Raw genomic sequence first — 13,013 nt, forward strand, 5'->3', positions numbered from 1 at the left:
TGAGAATTATTTTTTTTCTTGTTTCCAGTCTTTAAGTCTCTTTGAATATACCAACACTTGCCGACCCGATAAAAGGGATCATTCCTGTTTCTCTGAGGTACGGTATGTAGGAGCAGAGGACGGCACATTTAATATCATGGTTTATTATACCATATACAGAGGTGTTGCAAATGACTGACTTTCAAGCAATCAACATTTTAAAGCAGTAAACTTTCACTTTTCAGACTACAACTCCTCCATGGAAGTTCAACAGCCGTTAATCTTTGATTCGGGCAGCCTGCGGGATCAGCTGTCACCGCAGCACTCGGGTGCTTTTTTTCATGACTGCAAACAGGTGAAATTGCACTTTGAGAAATATTCTAGAAACACAACACATCTCCTCTGGCAAAGCAGGAGAGGAGAGCTATGCAGGTAATGATAACCTTGACACAGAGATTTCTAAAGAAGCGCATTGAGAGGAGGAAACACTTACTCTTGTTGCCTGGAAACTACAATGTGCCAGCTCTTTATAACACACATTACTGTATTAACTCCAGAAGACCTGAGAGGAAAAATGGACCCTGGGCCCCTGCTCAAACCCCATTACCTCCCTCTGTATGTACACAGTGTCCCATTAAGTGCACCAACATATTGGCCAGTTCGAGCTTTGCAGCGGCACATGGAAATTTGACCTGTGGGTTTAAAAAAGATTCAACATTTTAAGCTAAAGTAATGAAGCTAATTTAAAAGTGAAGTCTAGGTAGACACACTGGTTCGCTCTCATTCTCCACAGTGTGTTACTTCAGTGTTTTCTCACAATTTCCAGTTTGTAACTCGGGCCAAAGCCACCTCAATTTAGCAGCTTCCTACTGTTGCTTTTTGTGGCACCGGGTTTCCAGCTACTTATTTGGCTTTTCTTCCTTCACCTCTGTAATTTCCTGCTGCTTTCATTAAAGACACTGGTCGCCAGGTATTCATTAAGCCATTCTCACAGCATTTAAATAATCTCTTTCTGTTCCCACAGCACTCCACCTAAAAGTCTCTACCCAAATATTCTCTGACCACCCAGTTAGAAATGCTAGCATTCCCACGTGGGGAACTAATGCGATCCAATTATTGTAATGCAGGCCTGCTGACAGTGGTGTGACTGGTTACACCTGCATTTGTTTGGCAGGTTCTGGTACATTCTGCTTTAGTTTCACTCCAGGTGTGTTCCTGTGCTTGCTCACTGGCACCTGCACCAAACATTTAAGACCATGTATCAGTGTGAGTGTGTTTTAATAGGCCACATTTAATCATCGGTATATATCTATACTTCAATGCTGAAAGCACTTATAAGAGGAAAAAATACTGGCTTTAAATATTTTTTTAAATACCTTATTCATGGTCGTTTTTTTATTACCTTATTTATTCAGTTTTAATTAATCTTTATTTCACTTTTGATCTGCTTCCTCTAGTTCTCTTTTATTTTTTCTTGTTATGGTTCTTTCCTTTAAATGACATATTTGAGGAAACAAAAGCTCTCTTTTGTTGAGTTCTGTCTTTAATATTGCAGGGTCTTTACGTGACATTTGAAAGTGCTTTGAGAAGACTGTTTTCTAACAGCTCCAGGTTGCTCTTCACTCTCTTTCTGTCTGTTTCTGTGTGTGTTTGTGAACTGCCGTTATACAACTAAAACTGAAGGAGAAGCGAAAACGAAGGCAAACTTCCAAACCTTTTAACGTGATGTCTTCTAGGGTCTCGAACGAAATGACACCAAATGCCTCACAGATAAATGTACTTTGATCCGTCCATCTTCATTTTATCTTATTTTTCCTCAGAAGCTAACACGGAAGTGCCAAAAAACTGAATAATTTTTCTGGATACTAGAGTTGATTGACAGGCGTCCCAGCAGAGGCAGGTGGAGCCGATAGGTGTCGGTTAGGCCTCACCTCTGCTGCTTCAAGTCATTAACCTGGACTTGTTCACTGCGTGTGTGCTGTTAGTGCCTTTGGAGCATTTTTGTCTAGTCTGCTGTGTGGTATCATCCAAGAGGTCCGTGCTTCAGATTTGGAGAGTGAAATGTGAAATAATTTATGAGCAGATGTGTGTCTGCGTTTTAACCAAACCAAGTCTGCTGGCTCCACAAACACCACGTGGTGGCCGTCGAAATGCCGAAATTGTTAGAAAGAAAATCATCAATCTAATGACCTACATTATAGTTCAGTATACCTATTTACATTTGTGCCCAAAAAAGGAAGGAATACTTTTGAAGATCTTTCCTTTTTTACATATTTCCAATAGTATTAACCAGAAACCAGCAGAAATTTGGTGTTTAGAGCCTCTGGTTGATCGGCCCACTGGGTTAGGGTAATCATACTGTGCCAAAAACAAAAGAATATTAATATAAAAGAAAAGAAAATAGGACTTGGAAAACTTAAAAAATGGGTTTTACATTTGAACTGAGTAAAAGAAAAGGGTGCCGTGCTTCTGCAGTAAATCTGGACATGAGGGAAAGAACAGCTTTCCAGAGATAACTGCAACATTCATTTGCTCTGCCGAGTTTTAACTCTAGATGTCTGAGGACTAAGAGGTTAAAAACAGCAACCAAAGATTCAGAGAATGAGCTGGAGAAATGAGTTTTTTTGTCTTCCCCAAAAGACCCACAAGCTCATAAGTCAGTCCAGTGTGTCAGGAGGTTTCTTGCTTTTAGTACTGGCACAACTGTCGACGATGACAAATGGTTTTGATTCCTCAGCCCTCTAAAATCTATTACTGAGCATGAAAAAATTGAGTTCTAGCCTCTTACAGTGAGCATACGCCATCACTACAGCTGCAGAGATGCCGACATAGAAGCAGGATGATATGCCTTTCCGTCTTTCTGTTTGTTTGCCTGCTCCCACATTACCACGGTTTTACAGTATTGCAAAACACAGCAAAGAAGACAATCTACAAAGATGACTGAAAACATGGTTGTGCAGTCAGGAAATGGCTGCATAAAGAGTACTGACTTATCAAACTGTAAACACTGTGGTTCCAAGATATGAGGGTCATTTGATGACTGATTTCATTAATGCAAAATTTATCCTCCACACTAACAAACTTGGAGTCAAATGATTTTATTTGTGGTGTTCTTGGTTCCTGTACATGCTTTAAGTGGTCTGCTTCACATGTTTATGCCTTTATGTGTGCAGTGTTTACATATATGGTGTCTAGATGAATAGATCTATGATTAGATCTATTTGTAAATGTTCCATCCTCAAACAGGTTCCTATTGATTAATCCCTTCAAAACTCAACCTCAGCACAAAAACAGATCTGGGGATCCGCTGAGCAGTGCGATTAGACTTTTGCCCAGTCAGTCCTGGCTTTTAAGGATAAAGTCTGGAGGAGAGAGGAGTATGTCCTTTAGTGCCAGCATTCATCCTTTGATGAGGACCAAGGTAAAGAAACACAAATTATTCCATTCAGTCACAGTTTTGTGTTTTTAGCTGTTTTAATTTGACATTTTTTCTGTTTCAGTTCAATTGAGTTTATTTTCTAGAGTGGATGTTTGTTTGTTTTTTCATGACATCCAGCAGAGATGGACACACCAGGCTGCTCTGAATGTGAAAGTAAAATAAATAATATGATACCGCTGGGAGCTATGTTGCTCTAGCAGCTTAGCTGTATATTTATTTCATTGTTATTATCTGCTTCACTCATCTTCCTCTTTTCTTGGGGGGATAACTCCACTTCATTTTCATTCACTGCCATCAGTCATTAGGTTTGTTTAAACAGAATTATTAATACCGCTCGCCACGATGGCAGTTAGTGGCGTCAGGTGGAGCCACCTTAGGGAGGTCGGGCCTCTCCAACTCTTACTGCAAACTTTGCACATTGCCACTGCTGTAGCTTAAAGTTTCTCAGCACTCGGGGGGCTCCCACTGGCCTGGGGCTCCTTGCAGCTGCCTGCCTTGTCTGGTGGCAAGTGGAGCCTCTGCTAATTGATGCCCTGGGTAAATACGGCGTGTATAGTTTGACTTTTTTGTTTGTTTTCCTGTGCCCCTTTTACATTCCTGTTTTATTTCGAACGGGACTTTTGATTTTAAGATTTTTTCTTTCATTTTCTATCAGCTAGATCAGAGGTAGGCAGCTCCAGGCCTCGAGTGCCAGTGTCCTGTAGGTTTTAGTGTCAACACACTAAATCAAATGCTTATGTTGTTTATTCCCAGGTCTCTGGAGAACTTCAAGACATGTTGAGGAGGTCATTAAGCCATTTGAATCAGCTGTGTTGGATCAAGGACACATCTAAGACCTGCAGGACACCGACAGTCAAGGCCTGGAGTTGCCTACCTCTGAGCTAGATTTTGGTTTATCTCACTCCAGTGTCCTGCATTTGGATCCTCTCTTTAGTTAATCCATGAGATGAAATGAAAAGCCCAGAATTAACAGCGCAGTTTTAACTGACTATTGTTTTTCTCAGTCTTTAGAAAGATAGGGAAAGTTATTACATGGGGCCTAAAGCTGTGCTGCTGATGTTTTACCAAAAGAATACAGAGTGAACCTGTTAAAATCAGCTAAAGTTTAATTTAGTTTGTGGTAAGTCGCAGCTAAACCTACACCCAGACTTAAATTATACCGAGTCTGGTTGTATCGCCACAGGTCTGTGGAGGGGAGGTGTGCGTGTTTCTGTAAATAAATGTCTACCTGACAGCTCTGATCATGTGATATGTCACAAGAGCAAATTGGGTTTTTGGAGCTGACACAGAGTGGAAACTGTGATGTGCAGAAAAAAATAAGTGAAAAATGATTGCTGCTATTTTGAACCACGGTTGCTCATTAACTGGCAGAGCAACACGGCGCTGACAGGCATCCAGGGTTGGAGCTCTCTCTGTCTGGGTCTGTTTGGATTGGATGAACAAGCTCGACTCGTCTATTTCAAACCTGATCCTACTGCCCTGGAGTAACTTTATGACCTTTTTAAATTATTATTTAACTTTTTTTTTTTTTTATTCGCAAGTCATGCATTTGGCTACGCTTTCTGTTTTCTTGCTGGGCAAAGAGACTTTAAAAAATATCTCCTACTCTGATTAAGAAAGCCTCAAAGCATTATTCTGTGTGAACCCATTTCTCCAGTGTTCTCATCAGTGTGAGATAACAGCAGCCACGAATCATTAGAGCAGGCAATGTTTCAAATCAAGAAGGATTCACACTTCACTGTTTTCTGCTGCATCACAGAAACTGACCTTAGGATCAATGCCATCAGTTCCATTTTCTCTTTTTCTAATCAACCAGGAGGTTTTTTGGACTTTCTGGGCCATTTTTATTCTGTTTGGATTTAGTTTTTGGGTGTCCTTTGGGTGTTGCTCCATTATTACGCTTACAGTGTACGGCCTCAGATTTGTGGAAAGAAGCAAAACATTGTATGAAGAGCACAGCTGGGGTATTCATAACGCTTTAAATGAAAGACTGAAGTGCCAAAATATGAGAGCAAAACTTTCAACTTAAAAGTGACAGTGGAGGAAAAAAAAGGTTAGGTTTGGGAATCCAGGCTTTCGATAAGATCAAAATTCTCAAGTCTACGAGGGAAAGATGCGCTAAAGTCGCTGTGAAAGATCTCAGCTGGTTACTTTGTCTCAAACGTAATGAAGATGAAGCAACATTGTTTAGAAAATGTGCAACCGAAAAGTTTTCACTTGGCATTTGAAAATGGCACTCCTGCATCTAAAACAAAAACTAAATACAGGGATACCCGCGACATGAACCAACAAGGCTCCACTGCTGCCATAGGCCTCTAAATCTTTTGTCCTTACAATTTCCACCTTAAATGGCACACATGGATAATCAATATCTATCACGTCTAGACTCGAAAAAAAAATCCTTTAACTTCTGCCTTAACCTTTGGCCTCTCGAAATGCCAAGACGCAAAGCAGTTTTGCAATTATATTGTCTGTTTGGACTTTCCTTTTAAAGTGAAACATTGGACTTTATTTCAAAAGGAGAATAATTAATTAGCATCTTAATATTCAGTTATTCATTCGCCAGGCCAAACCCTTCACCATTCTTTTGCTTTACTGTTGCCAAAACAGTGTATTATAGATTAAAATGGAACTGCTTTTCCCCCTGTTCGCAACTGCTGCACCAAAAACATTACATCCGCATGTGTATATCAACGCTGACAAACTACACACACGTGACCTTTTGTCCTCTAACAGGTTGAATGGAACAGAGTAACAAATCAAAAGGAAGTCTTTCAGATTTTGGCATATTGACAGCTTCCCAGCAGGTAGAAAAATCCACTCAATAAACCATCTCAGTCCAGAACAGAAATCTATTTGGCTCAGGCCTCACCAGCCTTTCAATCCATCAGCCAAAGGCAAGAGCACAAACAGAAGCAGGAGGAAAGATGCCAAGGAGGCATGGAAATACAACTTGCATCCGACACAACGTGAAAAGCAATAGAAGATAAATGGATTTGGTGGTTGAGATTCGCTGTACTCTGCAGACTTACGGCATCGTGATGTGCAACCCTTGTTCCAAAGCTTGAAATGTGTCAGCACTGCTTTCATTTTTGAATTCAAATAAACATCCAAAACCTTTTTGTACAGATGAATTAAATATAAAGTAAGAAATTATCAAATTTGGGGTGTTCAATTATGAATGGATTATTTATGAGATATGTTTTGGTTTTTTTTGGTTTTTTTGTCACCCAGTCCAGTCTCAGCAAGCTAACAGAAACGTTTCTGTCCCACAAATGTGCTTAAATAAACAGAAATTGATTATTTTTCTTTCCAAATATGACCAGTCCTTAAAATAGCCACTGCCTCTGCTGGTTACATGCGTCCCGTATGGAATACACTCTGGTTTCCAGTTTCAGAGGGGCAGCGTGGGACACAAAGGTGACAGAGAGGAGGACACCAGCCACAGGAACATATGGGCCAACCAGGCTGTGATGAGATGAGATGTGACAGCCAAAGAGATCCCTGGAGATCCACCTGAGCTGGGGTCAAGCTATAGCTGTGGAAGCATCTGTGGACAGGAGGTAAGACCTCCGAGTCAGCTGATGCTGCAAACGTGTTTTCACTTCCTCAGGTTTGATTTCTAAATGCAGCAGTCAGGGTTTGTGTTGATGCGTTGGCTGCTCAGCCTCACGAGTAGCAAAGCAAAATTGCATTTTTAACTTTAACTTCCCCCATGCTGTGCTGTTCGTGTACTTTATTGATCTTTCAGTAGGAGAAAACTACGACAACAACTCATATTGCTATTTGTGATTTTAAACAATGATATTCCATGAAGAAGAAGAGCAGCCCACAGCAGTCATTACAGGAAAGAATGATAGCTCTTAAGGCAGTACCTCTAGCATCCAATTGATATAAGAGATGCTATTCTTCTGCTTTCATAGGACTGACTCGCAAGTAGGGATGGGTATCGAAACCCAGTTCTTGTTGAAAACCGGTTCCCACTGTTTCGATTCCTTGGAATTGTTTGCCACTTTTGCAAACGATTCCCTTATCGGTTCCCGTCACCCCGAATGATGTCACCACATTGCGGAGCGTCATTTACCTGGCAGGAAACACAGCACCTAAGCGGCTCAAACGCTCAAAAGTTTGGTTATACTTTACGAGAACGGATGACAACAGGGCAACTTGCAAAGTAGATATTTCGTTTCAAGGGAGGAAACACTACGAATATGCAAAAGCATTTGCTCACAAAACACGCAATGACCTTAAATGAATGTCGTGTTTTTAATTCCGCTCCAGACTCGTGAATCTCGTCCCAGCAGCAGCGGTAACGTTTGCACGTCCTCTCCCGTTAATGCAGCAGGTAAATAATCAACTAACAGTGCATATTATGTTAGCGCGATCTGTCTTATTACAAAACCTGCCATTACTGTGCATTTAGGCGACCATGATGAGAGAGACAGACAGAGTCTGGCTCAGATGCTGGCACTTCTCGCTGCAGTCTACCGGTAGCGTCTCTTTTCAGGCCAGGATAGACGAATGTCACCGAGCAGAGACTAAGTTTGTGGTCAAAGGCTTGAACCCATTTGCCACAGCAGATGCCCCCAATTTTCGATAAGTGAATGTGTTTAATTGTAGGCAGGGACATTACTGGATATTCTTGTGTAACTGCTACAGAATAATTTATGTTATACTTTGCTACAGAAGAATATTTATTTTATTATTTTACATTTACATTTTTTTTCCTGGGGACCCTGTGACACCCCATTAAAGAGCCGTAGGCTGTGGATCTCTTAAGATCTCACTGCTGGGTTTGTAAGGCCATGTTACTCCTAAATTTCTATCTTGTTCAAAGAGAAGATATAAAACAAAGTTCTAAGCTAATCGACCTTAGTGTTCTCCTTTTTTAAAAAGAATCGATAAAGAATCGAATCGTTAAACAGAATCGAAAATGGAATCGGAATCGTGAAAATCTTATCAATACCCATCCCTACTCGCAACGTAGCCCAGAATGAATGATATCCTGTGGATCTACATTTTCTAGTATGAACATTTCATATAAGAAAATATTTTTCATTTGATCAAAGGGATCGAAACAAATACATTTCCACATATTATATTTTTGAATTAGTTTTCACTGTACTACAGTACGACACCCTTTTGTGAATATTAAGAAAATCACAGCGCCAACCACCACCATTTTTATTATTTCAGCCATGAAGTGAGCAGCAGCAGAGAATATCTGTCAGCTTCTGACCTCCTGATTGTGTCCACTTCAATCGCCCAAACCACCTGCTAACTAACTAACTAATGCATGCCGTTGGGGAATATTTCATAAATCTTTAACCGATTAGTAAGCGTGCATTAGCAGAATGCGCACATTTTATAGTCAGTCCACAAAGTATCCACAGAGCTTCACTTGTTCTGCATTTTTCATGTTACCGCATTATTCTAAAAGAGATGAAATTATTTTTGAAATTCTTGCAAATTTATTTAAAAAAAACATTTTTTTTAATCTGCATGAATATTCACAGCCTTTGCGTAGTGCAGTGAAGCACTTTTGCAATTACAGCCACACATTTTTTGAGTATGATGCTCCAAGTCAGTAGCGTTTTTTCATATGGGCGACACGGGCGGTTGCCCGGGGCGGCATCACGGGCATCGGCAAAAAAATAAATAAATAAATACTCGTACTCATGGTGCCCCGACATCATGCCAGCGCATATCGGGAATGTCGTAGGCACCGATTGGGTTTGTTGGGAGTAAGGGCGCCCTCCGTTTGCGAGGTGCGCCTGCTGCTTGCTGCACAGAGAGGAGAGGGCGGGGCGGCGGGGGATTCTCTGGCTGGCTGGAGCAGCATCTAATAACCAACTCGCAAAATAAAACAAAATTAAAACAAACCAACAAACATGAAAACACCAGACATTGTGATACAGACTTATAATTTGCACCAATGTTTTTTTCAAAATTCTATACACGAAAAGTGAGCGCGAGAGCCCTCGGTGCGCCTGCACGCTGCTGAAGTCAAAGTAAACTTTATTGTCATCTCCGCTACCTACAGTACAGTAGTGCAAGTAAACAAACAATAAATATAAGAAGAGTAAGAAAATAAATATACACTTTAGGACTAGAGGTAAAGGGATCAATAACAATTTAAAATTTATAATTTAGAGTTTGATGATTTAAAGTCTCACACACAACCCGTCGAAAGAGGACCGGCTGCTTCCAAATAGAGCACATTTCATTCATAATGTTGTAAATCCAAGCCCATTATGTATTCATGATTTGAACCCTGGGTTGTGCGAAATCCCAGAAATGCACCCTAGACAAAGCAAATCTGTGAACTAAGGTGTAGGTCTATTAGGTTATGTTGTGGTGATGTAGGGTGGGTGTTCATACTGGAGTGCAAAATTAAAACCAATGGAAGATGGACAAGTGAAGGAAACGGTTTCCAGGGCCTAATCCGTGGATCGGCTTCCTCCGAGGCGTGGACGTCTATCAGCAGAGAATGTACCTTCACCTATCAGCAGAGAATGTCCCTTAGTCTGTAACACAGTCAAATATATTCTCAAGTAATATTCAAGCATGCCATTCAGCGTGTTAGTACGAGCTCGGGAGCAGCTTGGGAGAACAAGAAAACAGAGACTGCTTCAGGTTGTCTTCCCAAATTGACTCAACTTTATTCACAAGTACAACAGTTTATATAGAGGGTAAAATTCATGAGACAGCAGATTTATCAGTTTAAACCAGTACAGACCAAGATAAGGCAGCGTCTTCCTGCCCTTGGGTGAAGAAGCATCCTTTGTGTAGTTTATTAGTTCAGCTACAATTGTGATTATCTCAGCGACATATTTTCAAGGCACAAAACGAAGAGTTCTTTCATTAGTGAAATCTGAAACAAACCATTTGGCCTTCAACAGGCGTCTAAAAGATTAAGAAACTAATGTAGCTGAGGGAGTGATCTCTGTGGTATTTCAACCTTGTACCAGCCTGTGATTCTCACACATCAATTCTTGGGTCAAAGAGAAAAATAACTAAAACAAAGGGGCCTTATTGAATGACAGAGTTTTCCTGCATAATGTCACTATAAAACAATATCCAGTAAATGCTACCATGGTACTAAAATACCTAACAGTTCCCCTCTTTTATTATTTTTAAAAATAATAACTCAAATAGAAAGGAAAAATCACAAATGTAATAACATAATATAAAAAGCAAATCATAAAATGTAATAGTTCACAACCTAATGTTCAATATACACATCAGGAACATCATTGGTAACATCTGGCACATCCTCAGGATCAATTTGTGCTAATTGCAAATACATTGAAGTAGCTGTACTGGTAGCTATATGGGTTATCATTGAAAATGTGGCTTGCAGAAATGTGAACAGGGTTGCACTTTACAATACGAAATAGTAAATAAAAATCCTAAGGTTAATGCAGTAGATATGATTAATAACCTAAATATATAAAAAAGACAGTTCTTTAGTCGTCTCCTGGCCTGGTCCCAGGTTCGTGTGATGACAATGGGCATTTCATTTTCTCCATTATCAGGATGAAATGAGTCTGGCTTTATCAGGTTAGACATCATGTGGTACTTTTGGCTTTCTGTTCCTGCTGGATGTTTGAGTACCTTGTCGTTGTTCTTTCAGACGTTGTGTGTTAATCAGTGATTGTGTGTGTATGTACATTGGATCCTGGCGCTGGCTCGCCTGAGATGTCATCTACCCGTGTGTGTTTATTTGCTCTAGTTCCGGGCGCTGGCTCGCCGGAGATGTCGTCTGCTTGATCCGACGCCTGAGATGGTCCGATTGGGCTGGTCTTAACCCTGCTGGCATGAATCCACTGAGGTTGTCCGTCCGTAAGGATGCTGGTTCTTCGTCACTGCCAGTACAGTCTGGGGCTGGAACACGCGCGGCCTCCCAGAGAGTCCTTGGTTTTAGTGGCTTCTCCAACATGCATCTCCTTGTCTCCACTGGTGGAACTGTGGAGGGGAAAAGCTGAGAGAGACAAACTTTCTGATAGTTATTATTCAGTTTTTCTACCAGGTTGTGAACATCAGTGGACAATGCAATATACATCACCTTCTACTAGCGGTGCCCCTCTGGAAGCTGACCATGGTGTTGGAAATAGTCTTATTTCAAATGGAGATAATTTGGTTACTGCAGATTGAGTCCTTCTAATCTCACACAGGACTTGAGTAAGTAATTTGACCCAGGTCATTAAAGTTTTAGCACATTTTTTAATTACTTCTTATGTGAATGAAGGTCCTCTATCACTGTTAATCTGGTGAGGTATTCCGAATCTGGGTATTATTTCATTGCTCAACTTTTGATAGACTACTTCTGCAGTTTCTTTTGAGGTTGGATAAGCTTCTACCCATTTACTAAATTGATCCACTATTACCAGTAAGTACTTGATGCTTCCTTGCGATGGCATATGTGTAAAATCAATTTGTAATGTATGAAATGGAAAATCTGGTTGTGGTAAATGCTGATGTTTTGCTTTTGATTTTCCTACATTAGTTCGTGCACATGTTAGACAGGTTGCTAATATGCTTTTTACTGCATGTGATGTTTTCTCAATTACAAATCTTGATTTTATTGCCCCTATTACCCCTCTTTGTCCGACATGACTCACACCGTGAAAATGTCGGGCAAAGACTGGCATCAGGGAATATGGGAGGGCAATCAAACCCTTAAGATTTTGTATAAGCCATCTCTGTCATTTAAGGTACAGTCATTATTCTCCCAATAGGTGTAATCACATGCAGAGGCTTGCTCTTGTATGAATTTTAAATCAACATTTGTTTCTAAATAGTCTGGGAGTGTAACAAGTGGCAGCTGTAGGGGCACAGATAATACTTCCTGCGGAGGTGGGAGCTGTGATGCAGCTGCAGCCTTGGCTGTCACGTCTGCTAAGGCATTACCTGTTGCTTCGTCTGTGTCAGCTGTACTGTGTCCTTTCGTTTTTACAACTGCAACGGCCGATGGCAGCTGTATAGCCTGCAAAAGTCTTTGCACAAGATCAGAATTAGCAATTTATTTTCCATCAGCAGATCTAAATCCTCTCTGTCTCCACAATGTGCCAAAGTCATGCACAACGCCAAATGCATAGCGGCTGTCTGCGTAAATTGTCACATGCTTATCCAAATGTAGCTCACAGGCGCGTATTAAAGCCATGAGCTCTGCTTTTTGTGCTGAGTGAAATGGTAATGAGTGAGCCTCTAGTATGATGTCAGGCACTGTTACCACTGAATAGCCACAAAGAAATGAGTTGTCTCTCGGCCTTGAACAGGACCCGTCCACATAAACCGTGGCTGAGTCTGGGATAGGTGTTTGCTCTAAATCTGGACGTGGTGCTGTGGATTCCTGTATACGTGTCATGCAGTCATGATCATCAAGCCTGTCTGAGCCATCCTGTCGGTCAGAAGAACACAGCATAGGATCAATAAATGTGCTGGCGAATCAGGTGTGCTGCTCGCTTTTATAGTGAGATTTGCATATGTTGTGTAGTTATGTTTGCTAGAATGGTCGTGACCTGGTGATTGGTGTGTAGAATAGTGTCATGTGAGAGTGTGAGCTTCTCGCAGTCCCTTATCATGATAGAGC

This window comes from Aulonocara stuartgranti (assembly GCF_965226115.1).
Source record: "Aulonocara stuartgranti genome assembly, chromosome: 13".
In the NCBI taxonomy this organism is placed as follows: Eukaryota; Metazoa; Chordata; class Actinopteri; order Cichliformes; family Cichlidae; genus Aulonocara; species Aulonocara stuartgranti.